At 43.5% G+C, this 21,145-nt stretch overlaps 2 long non-coding RNA genes across 7 annotated transcripts in view; one reads left to right on the top strand and one right to left on the bottom strand.

Moving 5' to 3' along the window:
• The window catches only part of LOC104851054, a 236,978-nt gene that overhangs the window by 137,946 nt on the left and 77,887 nt on the right, over positions 1-21,145 (top strand). The window lies entirely within an intron of this gene.
• LOC104851055 lies at positions 17,759-20,198 on the bottom strand. The gene is made up of 3 exons (XR_777145.1): positions 20,064-20,198; positions 19,680-19,705; positions 17,759-18,041 (listed from the first exon to the last, which is right to left on the bottom strand). It is a non-coding gene; the product is annotated as an uncharacterized LOC104851055 (long non-coding RNA).

The raw sequence follows: 21,145 nt of genomic DNA, 5'->3' as shown, positions 1-21,145 counted from the left end.
TTTTTTTTTTTTTTTGTTTTTTGGTGTTGACTTTGTATCTTGCTACATTGCTGAATTTTGTTATTAGTTCCAGGAGTCTTTTGGTGCATTTTTGGGGTCTTCTTTTAATGGCTAGTGTCATCTGCAAATAAAGTTCATTTGACTTCTTCCTTTCCTGCATGTATCCTTTTAATCTCTTTCTCTTGTCTGACTGCCCTGGCTGAATTTTCCAGTAGTATGTTGAACAGGAGTAATGACAGTGTACATCCTTGTCTTGCTCCTGATTTTAGAGGAAGAGCTTTCAGCTTTTCCCCCATTTAATATGATGTTGGTAATACTATTGTCACAAATGGCTTTTATCAAATTGAGATAAAGTCCTATTTTCTTCTTTTTAATAATGAATTTATGTTGGGTTTTATTTAAGACTTATGCATTTGTTGAGATGATCATGTGGCATTTGTCCTTGCTTCTGTTAATGAGATGCTTCAGATAATTATTTGTTTTGAAGAGTTGTTCAGACCATGATAGGATCCATTTTAACATTCCTGATCTCTTTACATTAGATCATAGTAGGATCCAGTCCCCAGGTGTGATAGTCAAATATGTGCCCAGACATTGCCAAATATTCCCTGGGAGGTAAAGTAGTCCCTGGCTCAGAATCACTGAATTCTGGGAATCATTTTTATTCACTGCTTAACATTATATACATTAATACATTAATTGATGACTTGTACTTCACCAAATTAGTTATTATTTCTGAGCATCTATGTTCCTTCCAACATTTTGCCGTTCTAACTTCTACTACAAGAAGCACTCTTATACCCATTTTTATATTTTAGACTATTTATTTCCTTCATACTCCCTTCATGGAAGGGGAGGTAGGAGTTATAAGGCATCTAACCATCCTGTTGGAGCCTTTAAGAAGACTATTTCTCAGATTGGAAACTTGGGTTTTCCATGGTCTCATGCTCTGAATTAGTCCCCTGCCAATTTAAATTACTTGAATCATTTAGGACCTATCTATGTCATGGAGAAAAGTGCTTGGTGACTTATACATTTTGGTCGACAAATTAGTTACCTGAGCTATAAATTACTTCAATGATCCATAAATCCAGTCTATATTATATAAATCAAAGGACATTGACATTAGATGGGAATTTAAGAATACTAATTTATAAAATGCATTTTGATAGATTGGGCCATGCAATATAGCAAAACTGCGGTGCATCCATCAATGCCTCTTCACCCGAGACGTTCAATGCCCAGACTGGCAGGAGGGTGCAAGGAAGTAATTAAATACCTACAGACTCTGGAAGGGGAATGGGCAAAAACATGAATGGTTCCTGCAAAACAAAGAGATTGCTGATGGATATTTTTTAAGTTTTAAGAAATTTCTAATGTGTAGCTTTTCTTTTTTCTCCAAAGTGCTTGATGTCAGAGAGTATAGGAGGTGACACATGGGTTTGGAAGGTAGGCAAGTTTTTCCCTGTCTCTTGTGCATGCTGCTTCTCCTCCTGTTCACTCTGCTACTTTATATTCATCTCCAGTTCACATTTGCCTGACCCTTCCTTAGGTGCACCTGTCCTCACACCTCCAGTGGCTCAGCCATGGCCTCCCATAGCTCCCAGCCCTCTTTCGTGGCTTATATCTAGATTTTCATTCATTGTTCATGTGCTCCAGAGGGAAATAACGGTATCTGTTTTGTCCTTCTCTGTGTTTCTAGCACCTAGCGCATTGCCTGGTACAGGAGTGTTTCTGGAATAAACAGGAGATAAGAGGGTCCCACAGCTGGGATCTGGGGTCTGGGAGCTACAACCCCGTCCCTGGCAGATGCTAGATCAGTGGTGCATAGGGCAGTGGTTTCTAAACATCCTTAGCTGTTTTATAAAAACCTATTAAAGGCTCTAAGGAAGGAAGCATATTTAATTCCCCTCTAGGAGCACTGAGGTGCTTCATTACCATAATGAAGGCTTTTCAGGGAATTCTAGTTAAAAATGTTGAATGGTTTTAAACTGATGTCAGGAGTTCCAGAGGGGATGATGGTATTTGGGTTGTGAGTTTTTCTGGATCTGACCACGACCCTGACCAAAATAGATTTATTAGGTATTTTAGGGATCCCCACACTGTACAAGTGGAGGCCAGAGACACAAGCTCCACAGTCCTCTTCCAGGAAGAGATCACACCTCCTTGGGAATATACATTCTTATCTGCTACTGGAATCTTAGAGCTCTCTAGCATACAGAACAAGAACTCATTTTTCTCCAATGTTACCCTTCAAATACAGTCTGTTGATTTCTGTTTCCTAGCCCTTACCTATACCTCAGACAGATCCTGTAATTTGTGACCTGTTTAGCTATAGCAGTAGTCATGTTGATGGTTGAGATATTCAAGCAACAAAAGGTCTCTTTCAGACAAATTGCATCTTCAGCCTCTCTTCTGTTCCGAGCTTCTTCCTCCCACCCTTAGGTCTCATCTGTGTGATTCAGTTCTTTTTGTATTCTCTCTTCACCTATAAGATCTTATGGGGGTGAACACGGGGAGAATTAGAAGAAATGGGCCAATGTCCCTTTACTTGCAGGCTCTGCTGATCTGATTGCCTCTCTGTTCATAGGGGCTGGCTGTGACCAGCTATTTCCAGTGCCAGGCAGGAATATGCACACTCTTATAGGTGCATGAGGGGGCTTTTGGAAGCCTGTCAGAGGGGTCTCTCCTTAACAAAGTTCCTGGTCTCCAGTTGAAGCACTCTCTGTATGACCTCTTCTGCCTTCCATGCCCAGCTCCTGTCCTGTCTACATAATCTTTCTCTGCTGGGGTCCCTTGGCCTATGGGAGTTGCACCCTGTCCTGCTACACTCTGACTCTTACCTCATGAATTTGTGAGACCAAGGAAATGATGACCCCTCTCTTGTAATGTTCAGGCAGCCCTTTTCCAGATCTCCTCACAATAGTCTTCCTGCAACTGGGTCCATGTTGGGACAAGGTGGAGATTTCTGCAGTGCAGTACACATCCAGCTGGAGAGGGATGTCCTGCTCCTTTTTTGCAGCATCCTCCATGTCTAAGTGGGGCCCTAAGAGTCGTCCTCACCTGGCCCAGGTGAGACAGGGGCGTTTACCTCCCCTTTCACAGCCATATCCTCCAAGGACCCCCCCATAAGTGGTCTCCTTTGACCTTCTAGTCTGTATATGGAGGTAAGTGGGTGGGGTCACAGTTACTAAACTACTTGGTTCATTTTTAACTAGCATCTTGGTGCTCTCTTTATAATTGGGTACATTTAACATTGGAGACCCTCAGCCATGGGGATGATTCTGGGCCAAGCAAGAAAATTTCATTTACCTTCTGTTCATGCACAGATGGATGGATGGCATCAGATAAGACTGGCAGTAGATTAAACTTGGAGGGGTCTTTCTTCTGCTCAGCAGGTGGTCAGAGATGAGAAAGGATAGCGGGGCTGGGAGTATGGGAATGCTAGGAGTTGGAGCCTAGGCTGAGCCCTGAAGGATTTTATTTTAAACTTAAATTATTGTGCTGTGAAAGTAATACATGTTCCCTAATAAAAACAACTGCAAAATAAAATTCTTCCCTCCAGTCTCTCTTCCCCAGAATGACCTTCCATAACAATTTTCTCTGTAGCTTCCCAAACTTTATTTTATGTACACACAACGCAAATAACATACATTTTTCAAGAGCATTCCATGTGTATTGGCTTCAAGGATTTTGAACATTTATTCATCTAATATTTTATTCTTCTGTGCCTTGGTATGATACTGTATTAGTCACCAAGGGCAAGGGGAGATAAGGGATATTGTCCCAAGGTGGAGGAACAGGGCTATTGGGAATGGCTGTGCAGGCTGCCAGAAGGAGGTGTCTGCTGGGATTGAGTACCAGCTCATGTCCTGTTGTCATACAAGGAATGGGCACTGGAGGGATGGATGCCTTTTCCTAATCACAATGAAAGAATTGGCTCTGTGAGAAAGTTTTAGGTTTGCAGAGGAAACAGAAGGAACAGAGTAGTGGAATGGTGGAGAGAGGCAGGAGTGTGGCCCCTTCTGCTGTGTGTAGGAGTGTGTGCGTGTGCGTGTGCGTGTGCGTGTGCGTGTGTGAATGTGTGTGTGTGTGTGTAACTGCCACCAGTAGCATTAACTGTGGGGCTAGGGCCTATGGGGACCTAGAGTGCATAGAACTGGCACACCTGAAATAAATGGAACAAATGCCAGGGTGCAGGGTATAGCTGGTGTTATAGATGTTGGAGTTCTTTTTGTGGACATGCTTTTGCAGGCTTTCTGAAGGTCAACATCACTCCACAGTTTAAAAACCTTCATTGCCCTGTCTTCTATTATCTTCAGGGGAAAGAAATCTCAAAGTTCTTTGGAGGACACTGTACTAGTCATTTTTCTTTCCCGGGATGGACAAAACACTAAACACCTGCAACTGAAGGGAGGAAAGGTTTATTTTAGCTTATAGTTGCAGTGGGTTCAATACATGGTCAATTGCTCCAAGGCAGAAATGCTATGATAGATGACATGGTGAAGGAAAGCTGTCACTGCATGGCAGCCACAAAGCAAAGAGAGAAAGAAGGAGCTAGGATGAGAATGCACCCTTCCAGATTACACCCCCAGTGATCTGCCCCATTCAGCCGAGACCACATCCAAACATGATCCTTTTGGGGGACATTTTAGATTTAAACCATAATAGATACATAGGGAGGGAAATCTTTGAGATCTGATCTTACCCATTGCTCTTGCCACATTTCCTGACAGATGGATACTTCCAGACTCTCCCCACATACGGAGCCACTGAGAATCCCCCAACAACCTGTCCTCATGGCTCTGCTTTCTTGATCTTGGCCCATGCTGGTCTTTCATGCTACTGTCCTTCTGTGCCCAGTTGTAGCCTGACCCTGCTTCCGGTCTCTCTTCTGAACTAGCCCTTTCATGGCTCCTACCCAAGGTGATGCTTGGATGGCCTCGGAATTTCCTTCCAAAGACTACCATCAATATCACTCTTCTTTCATTTGGTGGTGACACGCACTCTCTGACTGTAGCATTGACTCCGGAAGCTTCACAGGCAGACATCAGAGGGGAGAGGAGGTTCAGGTAACTCAGCCCAGCTCTAAGAGCAGGAGGCCCACAGGAAAGACATATTGTGTCTTTGTGCAAATTAAACTTCACATGCAATGACAGACCATTACATGCTCTGCTGAGGTAGAAAATGGCATTTTTCTCTAAGCTCTGTTATGTTTGAAAGTTATTTGAATAATAGTATACTTGCACATCCAAATCAATTCTTTGTTAGAATAATTCTATACTTTTGAAACACAGTCATTCAGGACACACATGTTTAATCTCAATGTAATGTCATCCATTTGCTAACATCATTCAGCTTCAGTGTTCAGCTGCAATTGCAATTAATACAAATGAGCTCCCAATTGTGTTTTTGAACCAAAACCTAGAAAGCAAGTTACAAATTTGCCTCAAAAGGGAAATATAGATTGTGCAGTTTTGGTACCCTGGAAAGCTTGAGATTGCTTGAAATAGCCATGTGGTTTAGGCCTTTTGAAACAGTGTTCACTATGTGAGTAATGGATGAATTTTCCTTCCTCAGGAAGGTGGGTGGTGAAAAATAGTGACCTACTGCTTGCACAGGGCCCTTCCATATGCCCCTGCTGCCCCTGTCTTTTGCTCTGTGAAATCCATCATGTGCTTTCAATTCTAATGGGCATTCCAACTCAGTCAAAACCTATCAAGCCAGGGCAAAGGGAGATACTGCTTGTATCCAATTGCATTGACACTAATGTGCTTTTTTTTTTTTTATCTTGCTCTCGGCTTCCTTTGATGGATGATATAAGGAACTGATGGGTGAAACTTTCTGTGGTATTTATGGTAGCTTGTTGGTGAGGATATTGTCCACTAAATCAGCAAGTCCTATTTGAAGAACCATATGAAAAATTGAAGTCTTGAATATGAGAAAGGCATTGTTTCATCTGAGAAACTACTATGCTTGACTTTTTTGTGGACAGATTCAATTTTGTAATTGATAGTCCTTCTTCAGCTGCCAGGAGACTCAAAGGCATATTTGCAGTCCAGCTTTTTATCAGCAATGACCTTGTGAACTCCAAATTTATGTATACTGTCTTTTGATTCAACTTTCTACTTTATTTATATGTCTTTGTAATTTTTTTGATTTGTATTTATATTCCTATCTTTAGTTCTAGCTTTTCCTATCACACAGAATGATTTGAGCCCAACAGGGGACTGACAGGAGACAGGTATTTATGTGTGTTTGTTCTTCCCTATCGCTGTCTGATGAAACCTGTGCTGTGGACCATTCTTTCTTGCACCTTGGATGAAATCACCATGAAGTTTTATCATCGTTCTTGTCATTCTCAGGGAAAACCATCCTTGTGCACTTTCAGTTGCAAATACAATCTCATCTTTTCAAAATTTCTTTTAAGTTGACACAAATACTCATCTCATCTTACTAGCTGCAATGACCACTCTTGAATAGTAACCAAAAGTTAGCATTACTTTAAGGTAAAACTTCTTGAGATTCAGGTCTTCTGTAGGATGGGAAGCCATGAAGAGTAGAACACACATTGCCATCCATCTCCCTCAACCTCCTCCTCCTCACTTTGAACACACCCTATCCTTTCATTCTTGCCACTTCTTTCAACAGTTCTGAAAGTCTTCTTTTGTGTCTTTTCCTGGTTGCCTGCATGTCCCTATTCCAAACATGTGCATCTGTTTCTATCAACTGAAAATGCTATGGTGTAGCCTTACTTATCTTAGTCAACAGATCTGGCACCATGTGACTTCTGGCTATTCCTCACAGACTCTGCAAGGTACATATTTTGAATAGATTCGGGACCCTGAAATAGCCAAGACAGTTTATCAAAAGATGCTCATGAAAGAACACCTCCAGCACTGCTTCAGAAGGTGGCAAAAACAATGAGGTTGGTGTGTTTATTTTAAGGAGGATTAAGGACAACATATTTTTATTGTAATAAATATTTTAAAATTTAAATATTCACTTTATATTTTGATCATACCTTGTCTAGTCAGTGCCTAGGGCCAGCCTCTCTCTTTCCCTGAGTGGCTCCTCTAGCTACCACCTTCTTCCCAGACCACTTTTTGCTGCTCCCAAGTAGGGCAGAAGATGGCATATGAAACCTCTTAGCTGATGGGTTTCCTTGTCCGAAGATAGGGGAAAGTCTTGGTTTTTTGCAAAGTAGTACACACAGTTCATACTTCTGCTTCACTTCGAGGGTTAGCAGTTTGCTCTAGCTGTTTCAGCCAACCCCTCACACAATTCTCTACCTAGGCATCCCAATTTCTTCTGTGCCAGTCACACGCCGAAGAAACAGGTCATATCTTATGAATGGCTCTTGGAATGTGCTTTTGGATTTTTCTAACTTCATAGTTTGGCTGTGAGCCCTTGAGGCACTTGAGGAGGGTTTGGTAAAGGGACTGTGGAGAGAGGGGTGGCAGGGTGAGGACAAAACATAGTGACACTTCCAGATACTAGCCCCATCCCCTGAAAGGGATGGGAGCCAGAGTTATGTACTATTATAAAAGATAGGCCCCGGATATGTGCGGTGGCTATGAGGAACCAACCAGAGCACTGGCCAGGCGGGCCTGTGTATGTTAAATTATGTCCCAATAATTTTGGAGTTCAAACCCTTGGTAACTATGAAAGTGACTTTACTTGGAAGTAGGGTCTTTGTAGATATAATGAAGTTAAAAGAACATATATTGGATTAGGGTGGTTTCCGGTCAAATATAACTGACATCTTTATAAGACGAGAAAAAGAAACAGACTGAAGACTTAGAATAATACATACAAATAGAGGCAGAGATTGGAGGGACACATCTACACACGAAGGATTGCAAGCAGCCACCAGAAGCCAGGAGAGGGGCTCTGCCTCAGAGGAGCCAATCATAATGGCATGTTGATTTCAGTTTTCTCTTTTCCAAAGCTGTGACAGAATGCATTTCTGTTGTTTTAAGCTACCCTAGTCTGATGTTTTGGCACCCCTGGGAAACTAATACAGGCAGGGAAGAAAAATTCCTATGTTCCTGCCTTCTCTCATGATGGTGCCTCTTATTGGACAGACCCAACTAGAAGCCAGAGAGCAAAGCTATCTCGGGAGGTGTGGTGCCTAGAGGTCAACCCCTGGGCACAATTCGGAAATGGTGGGTGGTGTCAGGTAGTGGCTTCCATCTTCTTCAAGTTCAGATCCAGAAATGAGAAGAGATCAACCCTGGAGCCACTGGGGAAAATGTTGCTGTGGACCCCACTTTCTGACCTTTATATCTGGTTCTGTTATGAGCACAAGCAACCCTCTGAACACAGCTGGCTCCTCAAAACTGTGTCTTGGATCAGAACTTGATTTTCTCTGGAGAGCAGTATGATAAATTGGTGAGAAGTGCTATGTATATGCTGAGAAAGAAGATAATGTGCAAGTTAAAAGGCTGGGGAGCTATAAACATGAAAAACTGTTCAAGCTAATTTGTAAGTGGACCAATTCAAGTCAACAGAACACAGAGATGAATTAAATTGCCACACTTTAGTTTGAAATAGATGGAAGAGAATGCTTGTGAAGGTGGGGCATGTTAATCTACTGTTATTTAACAAATACTTCTGATCATCCACTTAGGAAGAGAAAAGATTTATTTTGGCTCACAGATTTGGAGGTTTTGGTCCACAACTGGCCTCATTGCTTTTGGGCCTCTGGGGTGTGTGTGAGTGTGCACGTGTGCATGCATGTTGAGGGTGGAGGTAACATTAGATGGTGAGTGTGAGGCAGAGGAATACCATTTACCTCATGGCCAGGTGCAAGAGAGAGAGAAAGAGACCAAGGTCACACAGTCTTCTTTGAGGGCATCCTTCAAATGGACCTAAAACCTCCCACATGTCCCACCTCCTAGAGTCCCATCATCTTCCAGTAGAGCCAACCTAGAGACCTAATCTTTAATAAATGGGCCTTTGAGTAACAATGTCGATCTAAATTAGAGAGTGGAAAAGTGGTTTTCCCTTCACTACTGCTTGCAGGGCAGGCAACCAGTAGGTGCTTATGATTCCGTTTCTTTAGGCTCAACTCCTCCACAATGGATCTCGTAAAAACTGGGACACTGAAGACCTAGGACTCAGCACAGGTGGGTCAGTGTGTGCAGTGTTCTCTGCACAGACCTCCAGCTGTGCTGATGGAAACCCTGGGAGTGTACATGTCTAGCATACTCCGCTGTACATTTACCTACGCTAGAACTAGTGCTCCCATGAGAAATTTGACTGATTAAATCTCACTAGTCTTAGGGGAAGTGGAAGGGAAGGGTAGGGGCTGATAGCTAAAACAACATCTGCACCTTATTACAAATGCATCATCATTGTGATCCCACTGGGGAAGCAGACAGAGGTTTGCCAAGAGTAGCTGCAATGGATGCACTGCCCATATTGCCTCAGATGCTTTCACCATTACCATCTGTGCCAGCTGATGGCAGTTTCCACCAGGCTACTGGAAACTTCTTTGTCACTGTGCACAGCCATCTGGAAGTGCCCATGAACTGACCTTGCCCTGGGTTTTAAGGGGTTCTCCTGTAACCACCAGCTGCTAAGTGTTTGGGCAAGGATCTCCCAGCTCCCTGGCTAGAACTCTGAGTCATAATTTAGTGCCATTTCTCAGTTTCCCCATGTCGCTCTTCCACTGATGTGGCTGGCTTAATATCGTGCATTGTGGCTTTTTCTGTAATACCTGGTTTGGGATCTGCTTCTGGGGCAATCCAAACTAGGACAGGGGGCAAGCTTGGCCACCCAAACTATGTTTTCCAGACACTGTACCTTCTGGGGGCCAGGGATTGGTCTACTCTTGTACATGGGTTCCCTGGTTTCTTATGTTGAGGTTAGGAGATAACTCAATCATAACCTCTACATAATGCACACATGTCTAGCACATATTACGTGCTATGTACTTATAGGAACTAACTCATTAAACCCTCATGGAAACTGTAGGGGGTAGGTATTATTACTCCCATATCACAGAGGAGGAAGCAGGCTCAAATGAAGACACAGGGCAGGACTAGTCAGTGGCTCTAACCCTAGTCTTGTTACTTATAATTATGCCTTTTCTACTGTATATTTATATTTTCTGAGATATGCTTTGTATTTTTGCCTTTTAAAAAAGTTCTCATGAGAATTTGCAGTTTAGTAACTGAGTCATTTGTGCGGATTATTTGCTCCCCCTACACACTCACAGAGGTGTTGGGAGGAAAAAGAAGATTAAAAAGAAGGGAAAATTATGGGAAATACAAAGGACGCGGAGAGGAAAGTAGATTCTAGCTCTGGCAGTCTGGCTGTGTTAGCTGTTAGCATGGGTCATGCATAGTGTGGACAGGGTTTGATGACCCTGTCTTTTGGGAGAGGATTGGAGGAAAGCCTCTTCAAAGGGTCAAATAGAGATCTCCTCAAAGCTTCCTCCACTTCATGCATCTAGGTGGGTGGACTTGGAGGAGTCCTTTGGTTGCCTTCTGTTCCTCCTATTTTTGTTAGCTGGGCAAGATCTCTTTTAAACTCCCCCATCTTCATAGTCCCAGTTGCTGTGTATTGTGCTGTTTTGATCTCAAGGTGTATGGCCAATAGAGTCCAGGGCCAGGTTAGAATCATACCTCTCCAGCTCCCTACTTGTGTACCAGGGCAGGCCCTACTCCAAATCTCCACCCAATGTCTTCAAAACCTTGGCACTTGTGGAGAAATTGAGTTTTCTAAATTGCCATTAACACTGACCTTTTCAAAAAGGTCTAGAAAGGCACAAAAGAGGATTTGTCTCACAATTTCAACCCTGTAAACTTCAGTTGGAGAATTGCATTTGGGGAGCTTGTTCTTCTTAAGCCTATTACAGGAATAATACAGCTACATAATTGCAGGAAGAAAATGAAATTTTATTCTCTATCTGTGATGGCCTTGGGGGAAAATAGAAGCACATAGAAAATTCTCTACTTAGGAAAAATAACTACAACCTCCCCCAAATGCTATGTAATTTAGTTGTGAGGGTCTTTGTAAAAAAACAGTCTGTTTATCTTAAGCCCCTAAAGAAGTGTTTTCATAGAGAGATTATGCTATTGAAATTTATTTTAAGGAATTAGTTAAAGAAAATCAGTTTTTTTCCCCACCCATTAATCAGATTTTGTTTGATGTTACTTTGGTTTCTCTTTAGTTATGGGTAATTATTTTAAGATAGCTGATTGCTTGCTATAGTGGATTGGATTTTTATGTTATAAAAATATTTTAAATGATCTGTTGGCCTTAAGGCTGTTGGGGAAGCCTGGGACCACTCCTGCAGGCAAATTGCTTTAAAGTCGATTGGGCTTGGCCTGGGCTCTGACAGAGAAGAATGAAAATGGTGCAGCTTAGGAGGTTTGGCTTTCAGGCAGACTATTCTTCATATGTAGTAGAGATTTTAAAGGTGGCAGCAGATTGGGCTGAATCTTTGGATGGTGTGCAGGACCAGACTACTTTGGGGGAGACCCAAGGTCACACAGCTTGCTGGAGAGGGACACTGGGCTCTTTTCCCTGGGCATCTGCTCCGTGGGCTTCTCCATAGCTTTCTCCTGCCCAGGGCTCCAGAGACAGCCATGCCGAGAAGAAAAATCCTTATACGCCCCAACATTTTTCTCTGGGAGCAATAATGCCCCTATTTTCCCAAAGTCAAATATCAAAGCAGATTGAAAGGTTAACAGACAAGGGCATGGTGACATGTACAGGGAGACCCATATGGCATAGAGAGAGGTGACCTAGCATCCGTGTGATCTTATGTACAGATGGCAGGAACCTCGAACAAGTCAGAGGTGCTCCAAGTCTCTGTTTTCTCACTTGCACAGTGGGAAAAATAAGCACATTGGGCTGTTATGAGGACCCAACAGGGTGCTGCATAAAGAGTTCAGCCCAGGGTGTGGCCCTCAGTGCATGCCATTCTCAGTATTTGTTAAATGAAGCAGTAGCCTCCATTTCAGATGTATTTGTTGTGATGATTAAATGAGTAAATTAGGCAAGATACTTAACACGGTGTCAGGCATACAACAAGCCCTCAACATAGCCATTACAGTTGGGGTCTTAAAAGTTCCCAAAGGCCCATGTGTTGAAAGCATCGTCCCCAGCTGAGGGAGCTATCGAGAGTTGGGCAGAGCCTGCTGAAGGCAAGGCTTAGTGGAGGAAACTCAGGTCATTGGGCATGGCGCTGAAGGGGGTAGTCCTGTCCCCTCTTTCTTTGCTTCCTAGCTACATGTGGTAAGCAACTTTGTGCTACAGTGTGCTCTCTGCTGTGATGTTCTGCACCAACAGAGGTCCAAAGTGATGGGGCCAAGTGACCATGGACTGAAACCATGAGCCAAAGTAAATCCTTCTTTTCAGTTGCTTATCTCAGTTTTTTATAAATCACTGCAACAGAAATTGGACTAGAATAATAAAGTGGCCATTAGTGTTAAGTGTCAGCAATTTTGTCTGGGAAGAATCTTGATCAGGTCCCTGTCCACCTTCCTGAGCTCATTTCCGCCCACTCTCCACCTTGCTCATAGTGCTCCAGCCACACTGGCCTCTGTCTATTCCCGACTCTCCAAGTCCACTTCTCTGATGTGTCCTTTGCATCTGCTTTTGGTGGCTCTTTTTCATCACTCGGGTCTCAAGTCTAAAGTCATCTGCAGAGAGGCCACTTGGGCTGCAGAGTCTCTACTTCCAACCTGTCCTCCTTTGACCCCTACTTGGCCATGGTCCTGGCACTGTGGAGCATGAACTGCTGATTCATTTGTCTCTCCTCCTAATAGACTGGAAGTTCCATGGGAACAGGGAGCTCCTTTATCCTCTGTTGCCCACCAGGGCACAGGACAGTGCCTGGCACAGATTAGATGCTCAAAAAGTACCATTTTCACCTTCACTCTGTTGAAGTCAACATTGAGAGTCCCCCAGCCATTTTAGAGTCAATATCTTGGAGCCTTGAGAATGTTCAGTATTCCTTGGAATAAGCCACCTCAAAAAAACCTCACAGCAGTAGGCACTAAGAATGAGCAGGGAAAGAAACCTCCACAAAGAATAAAGAAGCTAAATCTTTAAGTAGGATTTGGGGCAGTCCGGCTGGATATATGAGGGAGCTCTGTCTTCCACAAAGGAGGTGATGGCAGCAAAATCCTCATGGTACCCGAATGTTTAGGGAGATTCTTACTTCCTCGGGGCTGAGTGCTATACACATTCTGCACACAGCAGGACCATGGGAAGGCCTGTGGCCTGGCTTCCAGCTCCCGGGGATGAAGGAGGGGAAGATGTGCAGAGATCCATATTCAGCTGTGGAAGGGCAGTGCATGGGCTCCGACAGTGGCTCGGTCTAGAAGGCGCAGGTGGCTTTGGGAATAACACAATGGATGTGAGAGACAGGAGGGAAGGGGGCACTGTTTAAAGATGCTTCGAATGGCGGCTCAGGAAATCCCCAGGAGGGCCGGGAAGTAGAGGAATTTTCAGAGGACAACGACGATGATGATGATGATCCTGATGATTCTGAAGCAGAGAAGCAATCACAGAAACAGCATAAGGAGGATCTTCATTGTGATGGCACGGTTACTACTCCTCCTCAGATTTAAGTGCCGCCTATGCCAGGCCCGCCTCCTCTTGGACCACCTCCTGCTCCACCTTGGCGGCCTCCTGGACCGCCTACAAGCCTCCCTCCTGGGCCACCTCCAGGGGCTCCTCCATTCCTGAGATCACCCCTGACCCTCCTCCCCGGGGCCCACCACCAAGGCTACCTCCCCTGAACCTCCAGGCATCCTTCTGCCCCGTCCTGGCACGATGCGCCCAACTTTGGTGCCTCCACTCGGACCCGCCCCACCTGGGCTCTTCCCCCCAGCTCCCTTGCTGAACCAGGTGTGTTGAGCCCCACCGCACCCCCCAACTTGATTCAGCGACCCAAGGCAGATGACACAAGTGCAGCCACCATCGAGAAGAAAGCCACAGTGACCATCTGTGCGAAGCCCCAGATCACTAACCTCAAGGCAGAGATGACTCGATTTGTGCCCACTCACTGAGGGTACTTTGGGAGAATAAAGGGGCCACTGATGGCCCCAGAGGAAGTCAGAGGATGATTCTGCTGTGCCTCTTGCCAAAGCAGCCCCCAAGTCTGCTCCTTCTGTTCCTGTCTCAGTACAAACTAAGGATGATGTTCATGAAAGAGATGGAAAAGCTGCTGTGACAACTTTCAAGGCTGAAGCAGGCTTCTGCTTACAGCAGCGGTTCACGGAGCTACACTCCACACAAGTCAGCGCTTGGGTGAAAGAGCTGCTTCACTGTCAGGGGATTTTCTGATTTCAGTTCAAGGAGTATCCTAGAGTCCAGCTTTGGGGAATTTTCTGCACAGGAGGGGAGGGTGGGTATTTCATCCAGAAGACTGGTTACCGAAGCAGTGCTGCGAATGTCCATTCTCTTCACACCACCATTTTCATCCCGTTTCTTCCCCTTTTCCAACTTTTTGGAAATTTGTGTCCAGGTGCATCTTTTACCTGTTTTGACTCTCTTGTGTGCCATGAGCCCCGGAATAGAGATTTCTCAAAACAAACAAACAAACAAACAAAAACATAACAATTTATTTCTTCTTTTTGTGTTTCAGTTATTTTTAATGCTTTCATGTAACATTTTACTTGTAGTGAAATGGATTTCAATGTCATTTCCTAATTCAAAGTAGGATATGTGCGGAGAAAATGTGCCATTCAATTTTTTGATTTATTATTTCCCACTGACCCAAACTTTGTTTCATGGAAAAAAATAAGTTTTCTACAACAAGAAAAAAAAAAAAAAAAAAAGTGGCCAGAATTGGTCAAAGTAGGGGATTTAGAGGAAAGCAACCTGTGTTTGTGTCTAACCAGTATAACAAATCTATCATTCCATCACTCCATCCATCCATCCAAATACAGTATTCTTTTTCCCTCCTCCCTCTTTCCTTCCTTCATTTTTCTTTGCATATTTTCCTTTCCTTTCTTCTACCTGTCATTCAGGGTAAGAGCTATAGAGAAATTGGAGAAATGACCTGCTGGTTGTTGGGGGTGCAAAGAAATATCAAGTTCTTAATGAACTCACGGTCACCTCAGGGAGGAGACAGAAATGGTCAAGCTGGAGCATGAGGTATGTTTCTAAAAAAGCCTTTTAAAACGTGCCTCTTCTCATCCCCCCACCCAATTCAGGAAGTTCGTACTGACTCTATTGCATAATGATAGTCCGCAGCCACGCTGCTGCCAGGGGAGCTCTGTGAGCCAACAACCCTGGATACACAAGTGCACACTCTCAGATCCTTGGCAAACTCACCCCTGGGCTCAGGCGATGGAGTCAGGTCCAGCGTCAGAAGCAGGATTCTGGATTCTGGGTAACAAGAGCAAGACGGGAGGCATTGTGGTTCTGGACTTCAAGTTATATTACAAAACTACAGCAGTTAAAACAGCATAGTGCCCTCACACACGCAAAAAATAGGCACATTGAACAATGGCATAGAATAGAGGACACAAAAAACTCCAACACCTTCAGATATCTGATTTTTGACAAAAGGGCCCATACTGTATGCTGGAGAAAAGACAGCCTTTTAAACAAATGGTTTTGGGAAAACTGGTATCCACACACAGAAGAATGAATTTAGATATATATCTCTTACCCTGTACTAAAATGGATCAAAGATCTATATGTAAAACAGAAACTCTGAAACTGTTGGAAGAAAAAAATTGATAAAAACTCTTAAAGACAAAGGTATAGGTTAGGACTTCCTGAACAGAACTGCAGTTGTACAAGACATAATACGAAGTGCCCCAGCCAGCAGGGCTTGTAATTAGCAGAGCTCGAGAAGGGGAGATACCTGGAAATGGGACAAAAGAGGCGCAGAAAGAAGGAGACCAAGCAGAGGCTTGTCAAGGTCTCGTTTATTTGCAGGCACAAGCAGTATATAAAGGCAAAAACCACAGAATTGTAAGAGGAAGTAGCTAATCATAAAATGATAAAGGAGAAACATATTGTACAGTAACAGTCATGATGAGATACAGTTGTTATGTAACAGATTAGGTCATTAAATGAGCAAGGCCGTTAGTACAGTCATCGGCACGTCTGTGCCAGTGAGGTGACTTAGATGTTAACATGGAGGCAGTTATGTTAGGCTTAAAAACAACTCTGAGAGTATAAATATTTTGGTCTCCTACACGAAGAATCCACCAATGGGATTATATCAAATTAAAAACTTCTGTACAGAAAAGGAAACAATCAAGAGTAAAGAAGCTGGGTGTGGTGGCGCATGCTTGTAATCCTAGCACTCAGGAGACTGAGGCAGGAGAATCACTGTGAGTTTGAGACCAGCCTGGGCTACATAGTGAGTTCTAGATAGTCTCAACTACACAGTGAGACCCTGTCTGAAAAAAAAAAAAAAAAAAAGAATAAAGAGACAACAGAATGGGGAAAAAGTTTTGGCAGCTACTGGACTAGTATCTAGAATATATAAAGAACTAAAAAAATTAGACTCCCCATGGAAGATCCCATCAAAAGTGGCAATTGAAATGAATAGATGCTTCTCAGAAGAAGAAATACAAATGGCCAACAAATGCATGAAAAAATTTCACCACAGGGCAGGAGATGTAGCTCAGTGTTAGAGCACTTGCCTAGCATGTGTGAGGCCCTAGGTGCTATCCGCAGCACCGTAAAAAATGTTCACCATCTTTGGCCATTGGAGAAAATGCAAATCAATGGAACCCTGACATTTCACCCTACTGCAGTAAGAATGGCCATATCAAGAACTCAAAAAACAGTAAATGATGGTGTGGTTATGGGGGAAAAGGAGTCCTTCAACATTGTACGTGGGAATATGGACTAGTAAAACCATTTTGGAAACCAGTATGGTGATTTCTTAAAAGAAGAAAAATAGTGTTTCAGTCACTTTCTTGTTGCTAAGACAGTACTGGACACCTGCAATTTAAGGGAGGAAATATTTATCTCGGCTCACGTTTCAGTATGTGGTTGGTGGGCTCCAAAGAAACAGCATGGCAGAGAGGCCTGGTGGAGGAAAGCTACACATATCATGGCACCGAGGAAGCAGAGAGTCAAGAGATGAGCTAGGAAGGGAGACACAACCTTTTGGGTCATGTCCCACCTCTTGTGACCAGGCCCACCTCCTAACAGCAAGTCAGTGATAGCACTTCTGTAGTCCAGTCACCTTCCAATGTTCCTGCCTATGATCACACAAGGCTTTACGGGGACATCTAGATATTAACCATAACATAAGGCATTCCATTTGACCCAGCTATACCTTTCCTGGTTAGGTTCTGAAGGAGGAAGTCATCATGGCACAATGGTGCACACGTACCCATGTCTATAGCAGCATGACTCATAAAAGCTAAATCATGGAAGTGGCTTATAAAATATATATACACAGTGAAGTACTATGGAGTCATAAAGAGGGATACATTTTATTGTAGGAAAATGGGTAAATTTTGAAAGCACAATACTAAGAAAAATAAGTCACAAAAGATTAAATGTTGTATGGTTTCTTTAACATGAGAGACCTAAAATTACATAATTAAAAGAGTAAAATAAAAGAGCTATGTTAAAAAATGAGGAGGTATACTCTGTAGAGATAGGAAGGGGACCTGAGGAAGAAGGGAGAGGGGCAGGGTGAGTACAAATGATCAAGATTAGATAGGTGCTACACATCTACCCCAAACTGAATATAATTGCTACGTATTACAAATATATACCAATGAAATTTTATAAAAAGGTGCAGAGTGCTGGGAATGCATTTTCATCTCCCAAGAACAGTGGGCAGGCAAGAGGGCTGCGGGGAGGGCACAGCTGCACATGACTGGCCTTTTCTGCTGAGTGTGCTGTGTCCATGGTGAGTTTACATCATGACTGGCTCACAGCTGCTGTCCCTGTACACATAGCTTGGAGGCCTGGAATCCACGTACTGGCCAGAGTGCTCTCAGGTAAGTGAAGGTGTGGCTTAGATTTTGGTGACGTTCCTCAGTGTGGTGCCTTTGTTCAGTGGAGGATCTGAACACTCATCCATGGCCGCCCTGCAGAAGAAGAAAGACACTGATATAACATGACATGCAGAGACAGAGGGGAGAATAGTTCTCACATGGAGCGCAGATGGAGGCGCTCAGGATGATTCCTGGATCCCTCTAAATGCTCCCAGATTACACATCTGGGCTTCTGGGTTCTGTAAACGCTTTTCAGGCTGGCTGGATGGCTCCCTCTCCCTGCTTAGTGGTCCTGCCTGGACTCATCTGCCTTTGCATCTTTGTCCTGCTCTTGCCTGGCTTTGTTGGGGGTAGAGGAGCCTGTTTACGGGCATGGCCCTCAGGTCCTTGTGCCACATACACGTACTGGAAGTGCCACACAGTGGCTCCTGTTGAGGCCCAACACCCTCCAGTCCCCCTTGTCAGAGCCGGCCAGAGTGACAGCTCCACAGCTGTTGCAGTGAAGCAATAGGTCTGTGTTCTTTCCAGAGGAAAATTTGCTTTCCTTTCCCAGTGTGCTTCCCTGGGACACAATCTTCAGGAGGAGCTGAGGCTCTGGGACATGAGATGGGACAGCTGGAATGGAGAGAGTGGGGGAAACACTGCAGTTAAACAACCACTGTGTAGTGGATGATGCCAGTATTTTCATCAAGCAGGACATCACAGAGCAAGCTCTTGAGGCATACTGTATTGGATTTATACAAGTTTACCACAAGGAACTAAATGAGGCTTGCAGTGTATTGGTGCTGCTGGGTTACCTTAGTATCTTCCTGGAGAAACTCAGTGTAAGTTTTTCTTCTTGCTAGCAAACATCGCATATCTATTTACTACTGCTTGGGAATAAAAAGACAGCACTGTCAAGGAGCATTGCCCTTCTGGAGAAATCCCTGTCTTTGCTGAGATGCAAGGGTGTGCTCACTGGGAGACTCATCACAGGTCTTCCTGAGCCCACAGTTGCTTTTGGGGCTCCCCTGTGTGGGTGCAACTACCAGCAGGGGACTCTGATTCTCCTCAGTGAGGAAGGTACAATCATAGGAATCCTTTTTCCACCCATACCAGGGGGTACTATTTTCTAATGCTTTCAAACAAAGCATTTTACCAAATATGCACATATATTAAAGGTAGAGCGGAATAGTTTAGAAAACAAACAAAACACAACACGTGGATCGTGAGGCCAAGACCTGAGTTTGAATAGGTGGAATCTATGTCCTAGTCCCTGTAATTTTTAGGTATGCTGTTTGAGGGCTCTACAGATGTGATGAAATTAAAAATCTTTAGGTGAGATTATACTGGAATATCCAGATAGACTCAAAGTAATCACAGAGGTCCTTATAAGGAGTTACGAGTTAGACAAGTGAGGTGATGATGGAAGCAGAGGTTGTGTGTGTGTGTGTGTGTGTGAAAGGGGCAGAGAGAGACAGACAGACAGGGGCGCTGTACTGTTGGCTTGCTGGCTTTGAGGCTGGAGGAAAGGGCTCTGAGCCAAGGGACTCTGGAAAAGACAAGAATATACATTCTTTCTTAGAGCCTCTGAGAACACAGGCCCTGCTGACACTCTGGTTTTAGCAGAGAACCCATTAGCTTTCTGACCTCCAAAACTATACATACTAAATTTATGTAGCTTTAAGCCCCTGCATTTGTGGTACTTTATCATAGCAGCAGTAGGAAACACACACAGGCATGTTACTTTACCTTTCTTAGCTTCGTTTCCCTCCTTTCTAGGGAAAGAAGAGAAGTTTAGGTAAGAATTGCTTTGCCTTCAAGTCCATCATATATTAAATGCTGTGGAGAATTTGCAGTGCTCAGGGAAGTGGGAGGAGAGGTGAAGCCGCAGAGAAAAAGACCTGGTCGATGCTGTTCCAGCCATTGTGGTGAAGCCCTCACAGCCCAACCTTTAATAAATTTCAATCCATTGTGGATCAATACTTTTGTAAAGTACAATAAGAAGGCATCATTATAAAAATGAAATAAAGACTCACAACATCCAAGCCCTGTTTTTCTATTATTACATTCACTAGTCATGAGGTTCTGTATGACTGCTCTGAAAATGCCTCCGCTGTCATGTCATGAGGTTACCTTACTTTCCATGGATGGGCAACAGTTTGGTGACCAACCCTGGCCCCAGCTCTACTCTGAGCCTGCAGTTACGCTCTCAAAGCCTGGGAAAGTCAAGGGGTTGTCAGAGGAGGCAAAGGCCAGATGGACTTTTGAAGCAAGAATAGGAGTTTACCAGAAAGAAAAGAGCAAATGGGGAAAAGCACAAGACAAAGGGCATATTATACCCCATTGTGAGCTTGCGGGACAGTGTCCTTGATGGACAATCTGTTTTGACCTGTTCTAGAACCTTGATAAGGTGGAGAAAAAAGCATTCTGTGGAGTTAGTGGTGAGCATGAGATAGGACAGAAGAAATAAAGGAAGTAAACAGGAGACAAAGAAATCAAGATTTTTTTCTCATTGAGTTTATTGATACATTCTAGGTATACAGTATAGTTACATTCATCTTTCGTATCTTATACCTTTACATGAAAGATCTTGGTTCTCATTTTTTCTTCTTACCCCTGCCCTCCTTTCACCCCTCCTCCCTTCCCTACTTACAAAAAATTTATTTCCATTCTTTCATTTTCACATATTTTTTCTTTTCCCTTATTTCCTTTCCCCTACCCTTCCCACTTCCTCTACACCTTTAGCCCCTTTCTTCCTATTTCACATTGTCAGTTATACCATTATGATCTTATTTACAATTATAGTTTTTCCACACCAAAGAAACTATTCAGTATTTATACATGTGTGACTTATTTATTTCACTTGGGAGTATATCCTCAATATGTATCCATTTTCCTATGAATGACTCTAATTTCTCATTCTTTATGGCTGAATAGTATTCCATTTTATAGAAAAACCACATCTTCTTTATTCAGTCTCCAAATGATAGGTAAATGGGGTATTTGTAGGCTATTACAAATTGTGCCACTATAAACATGGATGCACATATATCACTGTGGTATGATTCTTTAAATTATTTTGGAAAGATACCCAGCAGAAGAATAGCTGGGTCAAATGGAACCTCTAATCCTAGTTCTTTAAGGTATCTCCATATTGATTTCCATAGTGGTTGCACCAGTCTGCACTCCCACCAACAATGGAGAAGGGTTCCTTT

The sequence above is a fragment of the Fukomys damarensis genome, unplaced genomic scaffold (assembly GCF_012274545.1).
Source record: "Fukomys damarensis isolate Sample0158 unplaced genomic scaffold, DMR_v1.0_HiC HiC_scaffold_37, whole genome shotgun sequence".
NCBI classification, from domain to species: Eukaryota; Metazoa; Chordata; class Mammalia; order Rodentia; family Bathyergidae; genus Fukomys; species Fukomys damarensis.
This window is presented reverse-complemented; position numbering and strand designations above follow the sequence as displayed.